Source organism: Lissotriton helveticus, chromosome 9, assembly GCF_964261635.1.
Source record: "Lissotriton helveticus chromosome 9, aLisHel1.1, whole genome shotgun sequence".
NCBI lineage: Eukaryota > Metazoa > Chordata > Amphibia > Caudata > Salamandridae > Lissotriton > Lissotriton helveticus.
The window spans coordinates 998,384,416-998,400,214 of record NC_136070.1 but is presented as its reverse complement, the minus strand read 5'-3'; the positions used below and the strand labels follow the sequence as shown (position 1 = coordinate 998,400,214).

Genomic DNA, 15,799 nt, shown 5'->3' with positions numbered 1-15,799 from the left:
GTCTGTAGCTCCTGTGCGCCACACTGTCATCTCTCTCTGCGCAGCACATTTCCACAGCAGCTCAGAACAACCATTCCGAGGGGCGCTGCCGCCGCCAGGCTCCGGCATTCCTGCGTCTTGCTCAGGCTGCACCTCGGCCCACCTCTCCCTCCTGGGGGAGACAGCTGGGGCTGCCGGTGTCCATGCGACCACACGTCTCCACACCCCTCCAGTGAGCCCTCCTGCCCAGGAGGGTGGGCTCCTTCCCCTGGCAGGCTCACGAGAGATGGAGGGGCGCGCAAAGGTTGCCGGTCGGGGAGATTGGCACGCAGCCCCCAACCCATCAGCAGGTGCGGCTACCTGGTTGATCCTGCCAGTAGCATATGCTTGTCTCAAAGATTAAGCCATGCATGTGTAAGTACACACGACCGGTACAGTGAAACTGCGAATGGCTCAATAAATCAGTTATGGTTCCTATTATCGCTCCATCTGTTACTTGAATAACTGTGGTAATTCTAGAGCTAATACATGCAGACGAGCGCTGACCTCCTGGGATGCGTGCATTTATCAGACCAAGACCAATCCGTGCTCGCCCGGCCGCTTTGGTGGCTCTAGATAACCTCGGGCCTATCGCACGTCCCTGTGACGGCGACGATACATTCGGGTGTCTGCACTATCAACTTTCGATGGTACTTTCTGTGCCTATCATGGTGACCATGGGTAACGGGGAATCAGGGTTTAATTCTGGAGAGGGAGCCTGAGAAACGGCTACCACATCCAAGGAAGGCAGCAGGCGCGCAAATTACCCACTCCTGACTCGGGGAGGTAGTGAAGAAAAATAACAGTACCGGACTCTTTCAAGGCCCTGTAATTGGAATGAGTACACTTTAAATCCTTTAACGAGGATCCATTGGAGGGCAAGTTTGGTGCCAGCAGCTGCCGTAATTCCAGCTCCAATAGCTTATTTTAAAATTGCTGTAGTTAAAAAGCTCATAGTTGTAGGGACAGGAGGCCATTCCGATGGTGTCTCTCCACTTGGCACTTGCAGCAACCAGGATATCAGAAGCACATGAGCGAGGCCATCGCCAACTTCCTTGTAGATAATGTAGGGTCAGTAGATGAGGTGAGCACAGTCTGGGAATCGATGAAGCCGACGCTTCGGGGGGTGAACATAGTGTGGTGTGTGGCGGCACGGAAAAAGCAGTGGGAAGATCTGGTCTGGGCGGAGGCTAATATTCTGGCGTTAGAGACCCAAGGAAGTGAAGAAGGGGGGGGGGGTGATCGGCCAGCTCCTGCAGGCGCAGCAGGCGTACGCATCCATGCAGATGGAGGAAGCAAAACCGATATGGGTCTATCATTGGGGCGATAAATCCGGGACGATGTTGCACAGACTCTGCCAGGGCGCTTATCAGGTTCACACTCTACCCGGGATCGTTGATGCAACCGGGGCCCCGGTCGCAGATCCCCTGGAGTTGGCGGAGGGGTTCGCCTCCTATTACGCCGATCTCTATGCCCCGCATTAAGTCCTCCCAGAGGGGGAAATTGACAGATTTGTGGCCGATATGCCGATGTGCACAGTGTCAGAGGAGGTGAGGGACCGCTTGGAGCTCCCTCTTACAGAGGACGAGCTGGGCACAGCCTTGGGTGAACTCAACACTGGCAAGGCGCCGGGCCACATGGGTTCCCCAGTGAATTCTTTAAGAGATACCACCTTCAACTTGGGGCCCACTATAGGGCTGTAGTGGAAGAAGCTAGGGAGAGAGGTAGCCTTCCCCCGGACTGACGGCACGCAGAAATAGTAGTCTTTCATAAGCCGGGTCGGCCCCCTGAGCAATATGCCTCCTATCGCCCGATTTCCCTGTTAAATGTGGAAGCGAAAGTCCTGGCTAAGGCATTGGCCAATCGGCTATTGCCATATATATCGGAATTGGTCCATCCAGACCAAGCGGGCTTCATGCCCCAGAGAGCGACCAGACAAAACATCCACCGGGCACATGTGGCGGTGGCTGCAGTGCGGAAAGCTGGTGTGCCGGCGGCGCTCCTCCTGGCAGACATGGATAGGGCATTTGACTCCCTCAGTTGGATATATTTATTTGCCCTCCTGACGCGATTGAACCTGGGTCCTCGATTTTTGTCATATGTGCAGATATTGTATTCGGACTTGACAGCCTCGGTCAGGGTGGCGGGCACTGCCTCATCTAGATTTCGCATTCAAAGGGGCAGCCGACAGGGATGTCCCCTCTCTCTCTATTTATTCGCACTGGCCATGGAGCCCTTGGCTCGGTGGGTGAGGATGGATGTGCAGCTGCGGGGTTTCGAGTGGGACAATGGCCCGCCCGAAAGGATAGCGCTCTATGCGGATGATGTCCTTTTCTTTCTTACAGACTTCGGGAGGTCTGGTCCCCGCATTATGGAAATTATGCGGATCTTCGGTGAGGTGTCCGGCCTTCATATAAATCATCGCAAATCTACGCTATGGGTTCTGGGGGGTCGTGACCCGTCCAGGGCATGGGCGTCCGAGCTCCAAAGAGCGACAGGAGGCATAAAATATTTAGGCGTTTTCTTGACGGAGGTCCCGGTGATTGCGTGGGAACGGAATGTGCTGCCGGTGTGGGAACGGGCCAAGACAGACATCAAGCTATGGTCCCGGATGCCGTTGACCATCTTTGGCAGGTCGGCGATTTTCAAAATGGTGGCCCTCCCTAGGTTGCTCTACCAATTACAAAACCATCCCTACCCAATACCTCCACAGTGGTTCCAGCAGGTTAATGCAGCGCTGGGACAATTCCTATGGGCGGGGGGAGCGATACGTGTGGCGGTGCGTACATGTTTTCTGTCCACTTATTGTGGCGGACTGGGGACATCGGACCTCCAGTCCTATTATCAAGCATCTCACCTGCTAGTCCTGAATGATTGGTGGTACGGGGACAGGAGGGATCTGGCATATGCGGTGGAACGCCATCTTATGGGGTCTACTGCGCTTCACACCCTCTTGTATGACGCGCGACTATGGAAGTTACTGCCACCAAGTACACAGCTTGTATTTCACATTTGGCGGCAGGGGCACAGGATGGTGGAACAAGTTGACGGCAGAAACCCCTCTTTGGCATAATGGCAGGTTCCCGGGATTGGCAGCACTCCAAGGATTCGGGGGGTGGGAGGCGATAGGGATCTCAACGTTGGGGGATGTTGTGTCGGGCACAACTCTTAAGTCGTTTCAAGATCTAAGCCAGGAGTACGATATGCCCCACACTCAATTCTTCCGCTACCTACAATTCCGCCATGCCATTTCCCCGAGTTCAGCCCCATCGATGCCAAAGTATTTATGGGGGAGCTGGGGCCTAAAAAGATATCCAATATTTACTGAACTCTTGTGTCGCATTGCTCCACATCCTGCGGAAACTGCACGAGGTCTGGGAGACCGATGTGGGGGCCCTTGATGAGGACGACTGGAGGGAGGCACTAGAGGAGCGGCTATTTCAGTACGTCTCTGTTTGATACAATTCAAGTATTTACATAGAGCGTATTTTACCAGACACCGACTATGGAAAGCGGGGCTCATAGCGTCCCCGGAGTGCTTGAGGTGTGGTCAAGAAGCAGGGACATTTATTCACACAGTGTGGGAATGCCGAGCGCTCGTAAGATTCTGGAGGGGAGTGTGGGACTGCCTGGTGGAGGTGTTGGGGTGGGACCTCCCTCGTACATCACGGTTGGGACTCTTGCATGTTATGGAGGGGATAGGAGGGAACCTGTATAAGAGGCATCTGCTCCTGTTGGGCCTAACACTGGCCAAGAGAGATGTCGCAAAAGCATGGAAGGACACAAGGGCTCCGGCGCTGGTGGCATGGAAGAAGGGGCTTGGTTTTTGTATGGGTTTGGAAGAACCGATATTTGTAGCCAGAGGCTGCCAGCGGAAGCATTATAAAAGTTGGACGCGATGGGCGGAGTATAGAGGCCTCTGGCTAGAGCCTCCAGTAGACCATGAGGACTTGGTAGAGATGTCCTAAGCGACCACCGACAGGTGCACCTATGGTTGTCAGAATTGTTGTCAGAGCCAGGGAAGTAGTTGAAGACTGTGTGTGGGGGGGTGGGAGTTCGGGAAGGGGGAAGGAGTGGCCGGGGGGGTCTGGAGGGGGGGGCCTGGGGTTGGGGTGGGGGTTCAAGGGGGTAAATGTTTATTTCTGCATCGTTTTGATTGAAAGTTGCTTTATTGAAAAATGTGATTATGCATTATCTGAAATGGTGCTAAGGTCCTGCGGTTCCCTCTGGTTTGCAGAGGCCTGCATATTGTCAACAATCATCAATAAAATCTGTTTTAAAAAAAAAAGCTCTTAGTTGGATCTTGGCATCGAGCTGGCGGTCCGCCGCAAGGCGAGCTACCGCCTGTCCCAGCCCCTGCCTCTAAGTATGGGCGAAAAATTTGTTCCGCTCGCGGAATTTGCTAATTTTGGGCAATTTCACAATCCACGAATCGCGCGAAATTGCCCAAAAATCTGCAATTCGCGAGTTGGCTGATTTTTTTTTCTTGTTCGTGCTTCAAAAATATAAATTTCGCGCGTGCGGCATTGACTTACCATGATTCTGTGTTCGCTGATGAGTTTTCCTCCCTGTTCGCGTGCGCTGCAAGATTTTGGTAGCTGGCCGAGCGACGCCGCGATCGCGAACTCGTCATTGCGACCCGAAACAGGAAATTGCGAACGTGAACACGTCAATGCGACCTGAAACAGGAAATTGCGAACGCGAACACGTCATTGCAACCCGAAACAGGAAAAAGGCATCGCAAGCAGGCTGGTTAAGTGGAAACAACATGTTCACGACCGTTGCGACCCCATGCACAAGTTCTCGTTCCTGAACTGGCAAAAAAAACTCGCCCCCCAAAAAATTTGCAAGCTCTCGGAATTTGGCAGATTTTTGCGAATCACAATTACGAATTCACGCGAATTCGCGTATCGCGAATTTGCAAATTCCGCCCATGCTTACCTGCCTCTTGGCGCCCCCTTGATGCTCTTGACTGAGTGCCCTGGGGGTCCAAAGCGTTTACTTTGAAAACATTAGAGCAGGGGTCTTCAAACTGTGAGGTGCGACCCCCAGGGGGGCCGTGGAGCGATGCAAAGGGGGTCGCGCCTTCACAGTGTCACTTCAGCCCCTCTCCTCCCCCATCCTGTGTCTGAGCCCGGGCTGCTGCAGTGCAACTCGCGCTCCTGGGGCCTCGGCTGGGCAGTGTCTGGAGTCTTATCTCCGGCCCGAGTTTTTCACAGGTCTTTAAAGACCATTAGCATATTTACATGCCTTTGTTTAATAATTACCAAAGCTTAGTTTTTTATGGTTCCAGTACCCCCTGGGCCCCCACTCTGCCTATTCCTTACATTTGTATTTTTACACTTACTGCTGTAGTGTGAGAATGCACTTAATGAAAAGAATTATAAAGTTGGGTTGCCAAAAGAAACATGCCTGCTATGTGTTGTTTAAAGATCCTGCAGAGACCTGCTCTTAACACTAAATTGAGTTATAAATAAAAAAGTATGTATTAATTAGTCATGTGACTTTTCTGTCTTTATTCTCTTTAATTATTAGTCATGGATCATTGAGGCATCCCTAGAACACAATTAAAAGTGCTTTCTATTTATATTTGCTGTTCTAGGTATTCACAGATAAGTGCAAAAAATACAGCTGTAGCTGACTGCTTATTTCTGGGCCATCAAAATAATGAGCTGGTAACCCTAATCATTAGACTGGAAGTTCAGCACATTATTTATTTCCTCCACCCTCGAACCCTGATTAATGCCATTATAGCAATAGTTTAACTTATATCTGAAACCCTACGCTTCAAGTTTCTGGGAATGCACCCTGCTTTCAGACTACTCACTTCTCATTCTCACCTTCATTTTCACGTTCACCCTGCACTCCCAGCGATCACAATGCACTCACACTGATCACCATGCACTCACACTGATCACCATGCACTCACACGGATCATAATGCACTCACACTGATCACCATGCACTCACACTGATCACCATGCACTCACACTAATCACCATGCACTCACACTGATCACCATGCACTCACACCGATCACCATGCACTCACACCGATCACCATGTACTCACACCGATCACCATGCACTCACACCAATCACCATGCACTCACACCATTCACCCGCTCACCCTGCTCTCACAGTGATCACTGTGCACTAAAAATTTGGTTGCATTGTTCACTCTGTACCTCACCCTGCAGTCACACGAGCACACTTCTCACCCTGCACTCATGTGACACTTCACTCACCTGTCCCCCCCTTACTACTCAATCTGTAGCTCACTCAAACAAGGCCATCACTAACCATGCACTAATTTGTCCCACTCTGCACTTACAGCCGAACCCAAATTCATATGGTCACCTCACTCACCCTGCAGTCACTCCTTTTACGCTACTCTCACACTGTTGCATTGCTCACCGTGCAGTCACATGGGCACTCTTGTCACCCACACAGTGCAGAAGGTTAAAGTGCCTGGTACAAAGAAGATGTACCATGCACATCACAGAACTGAGTGTGAGTAAACTATGAGTAGTGCTATAAAAAAATGAAATGTTTGTCAGACAGGTGCTATAGAGAGATGAGGTGTATTGTTGGTAAGTGGTAGTGAGGGAATTCATGGGGAAGGTGGAAAGACTGTTGAACCGTGTGCGACCAGTGCTTGGACAAGCCCAGGCTCGGAGTGTTAACCCCACCCTCCCCCCCGAAGTTCGGGTCTTGTGGATCCCCTGCTTCTGCCTATTATTTACATTTGTAGTGCGTTACCGTTACCAAAAGGTGTCCTGGGGCTAATAACCACCTGCCTGCAATGTGAGAGAGGGATCCGGGGTTGGGAGAGGAGAGAAGAGAGGGGTGGAAGGAAGGGGGTGAGAGGAAAGGGGCATGGGTAAACTGCTTAACTCTGCACAAGACCGCCACGGTTTGAATGCACCCTTGCTGCTCCCGGCCATGGCCAGGTGACCTTCTAATGTGGCAGCGTGTATTCTTGCGGATTGGGAGGCCCTTCACAGAGGTTGACTAGACATCTTTCTGATGTTAATTGCTGTATTTTGGTTATAAACTGGTACTGATGGGGTGAAATCTTTACTCAGTATTACTGTGTTTAAAAAAATTCTAAATAATAAAGCAATGCTACCCCAAAATACGCAGCATCACAGAACATTATTTACATTTTCTACTCACATAATTTAGTCAATCCTGTAGCATAATTTGGTCCTCACCTTTCTCATAACCTAGAGGTTTAGAAATGTTTGTCAGGAGGGGGTCCTTACACTTGAAAACGTTGACAGGGGGGTCTCGGCATCCAAAAGTTTGAAGACCTCTGCATTAGAGTGTTCAAAGCAGGCCGGTCGCCTGAATACTTCAGCTAGGAATAATGGAGTAGGACTCCGGTTCTATTTTGTTGGTTTTTGAAACTGGGGCCATGATTAAGAGGGACGGCCTGCGGCATTCGTATTGTGCCGCTAGAGGTGAAATTCTTGGACTGTCGCAAGAGGAGCAAAAGCATATGCCAAGAATGTTTTCATTTATCAAGAATGAAAGTCGGATGTTCGAAGACGATCAGATACTGTCCTAGTTCCGACCATAAACGATGCCGACTAGCGTTCCAGCAGCGTTATTCCCATGACCCACCAAGCAGCTTCCGAGAAACCAAAGTCTTTGGGTTCTGGGAGGATTATGGTTGCAAAGCTGAAACTTAAAGGAATTGACGGAAGGGCACCACCAGGAGTGAAGCCTGAAGCTTAATTTGACTCAACACAGGAAACCTCACCCGGCCCGGACATGGAAAGGATTGACAGATTGATACTGTGGGTGGTGGTGCAAGGCCGTTCTTAGTTGGTGGAGCGATTTGCCTAGTTAATTCCGATAACGAACGAGACTCCTCCATGCTAACTAGTTACGTGCCCCCCAGCGGTCAGCGTCCAACTTTCTTAGAGGGACAAGTGGTGTTCAGCCACACGAGATCAAGCAATAACAGGTCTGTGATGCTCTTAGATGACCGGGGCTGCACGCGCGCTACACTGAACGGATCAGTGTGTGTCTACCCTTCGCCGACAGCTGCGGGTAACCCGCTGAACCCCGTTTGTGATAGGGATTGGGGATTGCAATTATTTCGCATAAACGAGGAATTCCCAGTAAGTGCGGGTCAAAAGTTTGCGTTAAGTCCCTACCCTTTGTACACACCGCCCGTCGCTACTACCGATTGGATGGTTTAGTGAGGTCCTTGGATCGGCCCTGCTGGGGTCGGCAACGGCCCTGGCGGAGCGCCGAGATGACGATTAAACTTGACTATCTAGAGGAAGTAAAAGTCGTGACAAGTTTTCCGTAGGTGAACCTGTGGAAGGATCATTAATGGTGGAGCGGCCCGAGCGACCGATGGCGCCAGCCTGAAGCCCTCGGCCGCCTCCTGCAAGCACGCACCCTAGGCACAGGGCCCGGCCCTGCCCTTGCGCGCCCCGGCCGGCGGAGCGGTCTGCGGCCACATGGGGCGCTCGGGTGAGGACGGGCTATTGGCAGGCTACTTCCCCCGGTGAGGACCCGACCGACATGTGAGGGACTGGGGGCGGCCCCTGTCTCCTGTCCCTCTCTGAGAGAGGCACAGCGGTAGGCATTACTGAGATGGAAACTAAGCTTACCCGGCACCACCCCCTCGGTGGGGTGAAACCGAATGACAGTGGCTGGTACCACCCCCCCTAGAAGGACCTGCTGCTGGCTGGACACTCCTGCACCCAACGCCCTGGCCCGACCGAGATCCGGGTGACTGGGGTTCGGCCCTTCTCGTGTGGCATGGCAGCCTGGAAGAGAAGGGGCCTAGGGCCTGCGAGGGGACCCCAGCTCCTCTTGGTGGAAGGCATATGGGATGGGGAGTTGCCTGGCTCTTCCCTTCAGGCACCTCTGGCACGGGCGAGGCAGGGTGGGCTGCAGAAGCCAGCTTGGTGCACGGCTCGGGACACCTGGCGACGGGCGGCTGAGGTGCAGGTGGGGTGATCCTCCCTCAATGCCAAGTACCCGGTTTGACCCAAGCCCTTGAGGCCGGGCCTAGGGGGTTGATTACTCGTGCGGTCCCTCCCGGCTGCTGCGGGGCTGCCTGCTCCTGATGCAGCGTGAGCCCTCTTCCTCACCTGGGGTTCGGTGGAGGGGGACTCCTGGCCGAGCACCTGGCAATGTTTTTTTCTCACAGCGGTGCAGTCTGACTCCCAGAGGGAAAGCCTTGAACAGGGTGCCAGAGCCGTCTCGCTGCGCGGGTGGTGGAGGAACGGCGTTGCCTTCCTCCCGCCTCTCCTGCACCTGCAGGTGGGTGAACGTTTTTGAAAAGTTACCTGTGACTCTTGGCGGTGGATCACTTGGCTCGCACACCGATGAAGAATTAGTGTGAATTGCAGGACACATTTATCATTGACACTTCGAACGCACCTTGTGGCCCAGGGTTCCTCTCGGGGCTATGCCTGTCTGAGGGTCGCTCGATCGTCAATCGCCCCGGAATTTCCCCCTGACGCGGCTGGGGCCATCGCAGGGTTAGCTCCGCTTTTCCTTTTTCCACCCACAAGGTCAGACCCCCCTGATCGCCTGTGGCTGAGTCCCTCGCAGGGTCCTGCCGTGGAGGTATGCCGCAGGCGTGCCTGGTCCCTAGAAAGGCAAAAACAACAGTTGATGAACAGAATGCAGCACAATGTCATTCATTCACCCCAGTACAGAGTTCTGGGCCTAAATCCATTGTTTTTTTTTGCTCACCATGCCATTCCAGTTTAAACCCAGGCATATGCAAATCAGTCTTGACCCTGTGCCCCATGGGAAAAGTCTAGCCCGAACTGAAAAGCCAGGTTCTCCCTAGACTGGAAACAAGTATTCTAGGACTGGTTTCGGGCTTTCAGCCCTCATCAGCCAGAATAGCTTGATTCCAGTGGCATGGAGAGCACGAGACTCACGTCTGAGCATACCCGTCCCACTCGGGGTGACAAATGCAAAAACCACAGTTGATGGACAGAATGCAGAACAATGTCATACATTCACCCAGTACAGAGATCTGGGCCTAAATCCATCGTTTTTTTGCTCACCATGCAATTCCAGTTTGAACCCAGCCATATGCAAATCAATCTCGACCCTGTGCCCCATGGGTACAGTCCAGCCCGAACTGCCAAGCCGGGTTCTCCCTGGACTGGAAACAAGCATTCTAGGACCGGTTTCGGGCTTTCAGCCCTCATCGGCCAGGATAGCTTGATTCCAGTGGCATGGAGAGCACGGGACTAACGTCTGAGCATACCCATCCCACTCGGAGTGACTAATTAAAAAACAACAGTTGATGGACAGAATGAAGAACAATGTGATACATTCATCCCAGTACAGAGATCGGGGCCTAAATCCATCGTTTTTTTGCTCACCATGCCATTCCAGTTTGAACCCAGCCATATGCAAATAAGTCTTGACCCTGTGCCCCATGGGGACAGTCCAGCCTGAACTGCCAAGCCAGGTTCTCCCTGGACTGGAAACAAGCATCCTAGGACCGGTTTTGGGCTTTCAGCTCTCTTCAGCCAGGATAGGCTGATTCCAGTGGCATGGAGAGCACGGGACTCACGTCTGAAGATACCCGTCACACTCGGGGTGACAAATGCAAAAACAACAGTTGATGGACATAATCTAGAACAATGTCATACATTCACCCCTGTACAGAGATCTGGGCCTAAATCTATCATTTTTTTGCTCACCATGCCATTATAGTTTGAACCTAGCCACATGCAAATCAGTCTTGACCCTGTGGCACATGGGAACAGTCCAGCCTGAACAGCCAAGCCAGGTTCTCCCTGGACTGGAAACAAGCATCCTAGGACCGGTTTCGGCCTTTCAGCCCTCATCAGCCAGGATAGCTTGATTCCAGTGGCATGGAGAGCACGGGACTCATATCTGAGCTTTCCCGTCCCACTAGGGATAACAAATGCAAAAACAACAGTTGATGGACAGAATGCAGAACAATGTCATACATTCACTCCAGTACAGAGATCTGGGCCTAAATCCATCATGTTTTTTGCAGACCAAGCCATTCCAGTTTGAACCCAGCCATATGCAAATCAGTCTCGACCCTGTGCCTCATGGGAACAGTAAAGACCGAAATGCCAAGCCAAGTTCTCCCTGGACTGGAAACAAGCATACTAGGACCGGTTTCAGGCTTTCAGCCCTCATCAGCTAGGATAGCTTGATTCCAGTGGCGTGGAGAGCACGGGACTCACTTCTGAGCATATCCGTCCCACTCGGGGTGACAAATGCAAAAACAGCAGTTTACGGACAGAATGCAGAACAATCTCATACAGTCACCCCAGTACAGAGATCTGGGCCTAAATCCATCGTTTTTTTGCTCACCATGCCATTCCAGTTTGAACCCAGCCATAAGCAAATCAGTCTTGACCATGTGCCACATGGGAACAGTCCAGCCTGAACTGCCAAGCCAGGTTCTCCCTGGACTGGAAACAAGCATCCTAGGACCGGTTTCGGCCTTTCAGCATTTATCAGCCAGGATAGCTTGATTCCAGTGGCATGGAGAGCACGGGACTCACGTCTGAGCATACCCGTACCACTCGGGGTGACAAATGCAAAAACAACAGTTGATGGACAGAATGCAGAACAGTGTCATACATTTCCCCAGAACAAATATCTCATCCTAAATCCATCTTTTTTTGCTCACCATGCAATTACAGTTTGAACCCAGCCATATGCAAATCAGTCTTGACACTGTGCCCCATGGGAACAGTCCAGCCCAAACTGCCAAGCCAAGTTCTCCCTGGACTGGAAACAAGCATCCTAGGACCGGTTTCAGGCTTTCAGCCCTCATCAGCCAGGATAGCTTGATTCCAGTGGCATGGAGAGCACAGGACTCACGTCTGAGCATACCCGTCCCACTCGGAGTGACAAATGCAAAAACAACAGTTGATGGACGGAATGCAGCACAATGTCATACATTCACCCCAGTACAGAGATCTGGGCCTAAATCCATTGTTATTTTGCTCACCATGCCATTCCAGTTTGAGCTCAGCCATATGCCAATCAGTCTTGACCATGTGTCCCATGGGAAGAGTCCAGCCCGAACTGTCAAGCCAGGTACTCCCTGGACTGGAAACAAACATCCTAGGACCGGTTTCAGGCTTTCAGCCCTCATCTGCCAGGATATCTTGATTCCAGTGGCATGGACAGCACGGGACTCACGTCTGAGCATACCCGTCCCATTCGGGGTGACAAATGCAAAAACAACTGTTGCTGGACAGAATGAAGAACAATGTCATACATTCACCCCAGTACAGAGATCTGTGCCTAAATCCATTTTGCTCACCATGCAATTCCAGTTTGAACCCAGCCATATGCAAACCAGTCTTGACCCTGTGCCCCATGGGAACAGTCCAGCCCGAACTGCCAAGCCAGGTTCTCCCTGGACTGGAAACAAGCATCCGAGGACCAGTTTCAGGCTTTCAGCCCTCATCAGCCAGGATAGCTTGATTCCAGTGGCATGGAGAGCACGGGACTCACGTCTGAGCATACCTGTCCCACTCAGGGTGACAAATGCAAAAACAACAGATGATGGACAGAATGCAGAACAGTGTCATACATTCACCCCCAGTATAAAGATCTGATCCTAAATCCATCGTTTTTTTGCTCACCATGCCATTCCAGTTCAAACCCAGCCATATGCAAATCAGTCTTGACCATGTGCCCCATGGGAACAGTCCAGCCCGAACTGCCAAGCCAGGTTCTCCCAGGACTGGAAACAAGCATCCTAGGACCAGTATCGGGCTTTCAGCCATCATCAGCCAGGATAGCTTGATTCCAGTGGCATGGAGAGCACGGGACTCACGTCTGAGCATACCCATCCCACTCGGGCTGACAAATGCAAAAACAACAGTTGATGGACAGAATGCAGAACAATATCATACATTCACCCCAGTACAGGGATCTGTGCCTAAATCCATCGTTTTTTTGCTCACCATGCCATTCCAGTTTGAACCCAGCCATATGTAAACCTGTCTTGACCGTGTGCCCCATGGGAACAGTCCAGCCCGAACTGCCAAGCCAAGTTCTCCCTGGACTGGAAACAAGCATCGTAGGACCGGTTTCGGGCTTTCAGCCCTCATCTGCCAGGATAGCTTGATTCCAGTGGCATGGAGAGCACAGGACTTACGTCTGAGCATACCTGTCCCAGTCAGAGTGACAAATGCAAAAACAACAGTTGATGGACGGAATGCAGAACAATGTCATACATTCACCCCAGTACAGATATCTGGGCCTGAATCCATCGTTATTTTGCTCACCATGCCATTCCAGTTTGACCAGAGCCATATGCAAATCAGTCTTGAACCTGTGCCCCATGGGAACAGTCCAGCCCGAACTGCCAAGCCAGGTACTCCCTGGACTGGAAACAAACATCCTAGGACCGGTTTCAGGCTTTCAGCCCTCATCTGCCAGGATAGCTTGATTCCAGTGGCATGGAGCCACGAGACTCACGTCTGAGCATACCCGTCCCACTCGGGGTGACAAATGCAAAAACAACAGTTGATGGACTATATACAGAACAGTGTCATACATTCACCCCAGTACAAAGATCTGATCCCAAATCCATTGTTTTTTTGCTCACCATGCCATTCCAATTCAAGCCCAGCCATATGCAAATTAGTCTTTACCATGTGCACCATGGGAACAGTCTAGCCCGAACTGCCAAGCCACGTTCTCCCTGGACTGGAAACAAGCATCCTAGGACCGGTTTTGGGCTTTCAGCCCTCATCAGCCAGGATAGCTTGATTCCAGTGGCATGGAGAGCATGGGACTCACGTCTGAGCATACCCATCCCACTCGGGCTGACAAATGCAAAAACAACAGTTGATGGAGAGAATGCAGAACAATGTCATACATTCACCCCAGTACAGAGATCTGTGCCTAAATCCATCGTTTTTTTGCTCACCATGCCATTCCAGTTTGAACCCAGCCATATGCAAATCAGTCTTGACCCTGTGCCCCATGGGAACAGTCCAGCCCGAACTGCCAAACCAGGTACTCCCTGGACTGGAAACAAGCATCCTAGGACTGGTTTGGGTCTTTCATCCCTCATCTGCCAAGATAGCTTGATTCCAGTGGCATGGAGAGCACAGGACTCACGTCTGAGCATAACCGTCCCACTCGGGGTGACAAATGCAAAAACAACAGTTGATGGACAGAATGCAGAACAATGTCATACATTCACCCCAGTACAGAGATCTGGGCCTAAATCCATGATTTTGTTGCAGACCATGCCATTCCAGTTTGAACCCAGCCATATGCAAATCAGTCCCGACCCTGTGCCCCATGGGAACAGTCCAGCCCGAGCTGCCAAGCCAGGTTCTCTCTGGACTGGTAACAAGCATCCTAGAACCGGTTTCAGGCTTTCAGCCCTCATCAGCCAGGATATCTTGATTCCAGTGGCATGGAGAGCACAAGACTCACGTTTGAGCATATCCGTCCCACTCGGGGTGACAAATGCAAAAACAACAGTTGATGGACAGAATGCAGAACAATGTCATACATTCACCCCAGTACAGAGATCTGGGCCTAAATCGATCGTTTTTTTGCTCACCATGCCAATCCAGTTTGAACCCAGTCATATGCAAATCAGTCTTGACCCTGTGCCCCATGGGAACAGTCCAGCCCGAACTGCCAAGCCAGGTTCTCTATGGACTGGAAACAAGCATCCTCGGACCGGTTTCGGCCTTTCAGCCCTCATCAGCCAGGATAGCTTGATTCCTGTGGCATGGAGAGCACGGGACTCACGTCTGAGCATACCCATCCCACTCGGGCTGACAAATGCAAAAACAACAGTTGATGGACAGAATGCAGAACAATATCATACATTCACCCCAGTACAGAGATCTGTGCCTAAATTCATATTTATTTTGCTCACCATGCCATTCCAGTTTGAACCCAGCCATATGTAAACCAGTCTTGACCGTGTGCCCCATGGGAACAGTCTAGCCCAAACTGCCAAGCCAAGTTCTCCCTGGACTGGAAACAAGCATCCTAGGATCGGTTTTGGGCTTTCAGCCCTCTTCAGCCAGAATAGCTTGATTCCAGTGGCATGGAGAGGACGGGACTCACGTCTGAGCATACCTGTACCACTTGGGGTGACAAATGCAAAAACAACAGTTGATGGACAGAATGCAGAACAGTGTCATACATTTCCCCAGTACAAAGATCTGATCCTAAATCCATCTTTTTTTGCTCACCATGCAATTTCAGTTTGAACCCAGCCATATGCAAATCAGTCTTGACCCTGTGCCCCGTGGGAACAGTCCAGCCCGAACTGCCAAGCCAAGTTCTCCCTGGACTAGAAACAAGCATCGTAGGACCGGTTTCGGGCTTTCAGCCCTCATCAGCCAGGATAGCTTGATTCCAGTGGCATGGAGAGCATGGGACTCACGTCTGAGCATACCCATCCCACTCGGGCTGACAAATGCAAAAACAACAGTTGATGGAGAGAATGCAGAACAATGTCATACATTCACCCCAGTACAGAGATCTGTGCCTAAATCCATCGTTTTTTTGCTCACCATGCCATTCCAGTTTGAACCCAGCCATATGCAAATCAGTCTTGACCCTGTGCCCCATGGGAACAGTCCAGCCCGAACTGCCAAACCAGGTACTCCCTGGACTGGAAACAAGCATCCTAGGACTGGTTTGGGGCTTTCATCCCTCATCTGCCAAGATAGCTTGATTCCAGTGGCATGGAGAGCACAGGACTCACGTCTGAGCATAACCGTCCCACTCGGGGTGACAAATGCAAA

The 15,799-nt window shown here is 51.5% G+C and overlaps 3 pseudogenes; all 3 read left to right on the top strand.

Annotated features, from left to right (window-relative positions):
• The first annotated feature begins 339 nt into the window (after positions 1–339).
• On the top strand, positions 340–1,074 carry LOC144783637 (18S ribosomal RNA; annotated as a pseudogene).
• A 5,995-nt stretch (positions 1,075–7,069) lies between these two features.
• Positions 7,070–8,363, top strand: LOC144783625 (18S ribosomal RNA; annotated as a pseudogene).
• Positions 8,364–9,335: 972 nt separating this feature from the next.
• LOC144783513 (5.8S ribosomal RNA) lies at positions 9,336–9,471 on the top strand (annotated as a pseudogene).
• The last annotated feature ends 6,328 nt before the right edge of the window (positions 9,472–15,799 follow it).